Source organism: Alligator sinensis, unplaced genomic scaffold (assembly GCF_000455745.1).
Source record: "Alligator sinensis unplaced genomic scaffold, ASM45574v1 scaffold1090_1, whole genome shotgun sequence".
Taxonomy (NCBI): Eukaryota; Metazoa; Chordata; order Crocodylia; family Alligatoridae; genus Alligator; species Alligator sinensis.
In genome coordinates this window covers 88265-89081 of record NW_005843157.1, presented here as the reverse complement: position 1 = coordinate 89081, position 817 = coordinate 88265, and positions in this window count along the sequence as shown.

Below are 817 nucleotides of genomic sequence, written 5' to 3'. Positions count from 1 at the left end.
GCAAACCCAACTTGGGTTACAAAGCATACGGGGGAGCAGCAGCAAATACACCCCTGCCCATAGCTTCATGGTCACCTCACACCCTCATAAGGGGGAAACTCCCCCAAGACCCCCTGCGGCACCCCAAAACCACAGCAACCTCCCAAGATCCACATGGGGTAGGTGAGAATCCCTGGTAGCCCTGCCCCCTGCATCCCAGGACACACGTCTGGGCTCTGCCAGTACTGGGCATTCAGGGAGCCCATCATCCCCGCCAGACAGCCTGGGGCTCAAACTTGGTCCCAATTGCTCATCCTGCATGGGTTTACACAGCACACAGCAGAGGGAGAGAAGCCATTCCTCCCTCCACTCCAGCTGCAGCCCGAGCCCCAACCCCAACCTGCCCCCCACATTGCTGTACTGTCACTCCTGAGACTGGATTTAGCCCTCATGACCCAGGCCAGGGCCAGGGCCAGATTAACTCTTTAGAGGGCCCTAGGTAAACAAACTTGTGGGCCTCGGGCTGGTCTAGAACCTGCTCTATCCCAGCGCTGCTGCCTGTGGAGAGCAGGGCTCGGAGCCACTGCTAGGAAGCAGCCACTGCAGTGGGAAAGCCAGAGGAAGGGATGGGTGGTGGAGGGGGCCATTCATACTGCTGCCATAGAGGGAAGGACCATGCCCCCTGTAGCTCAGGGCCCTAGGCATGTGCCCAGTTTGCCTATACATTAATTCAGCCCTGACCCCAGCCACGCCTGGCACAACGCCCCCCCCGGCAGATACAGGCTCCCACACAACAGCACTGGCAGGGAACCCCTTCCCCCCCACATCCCTCCCTCTT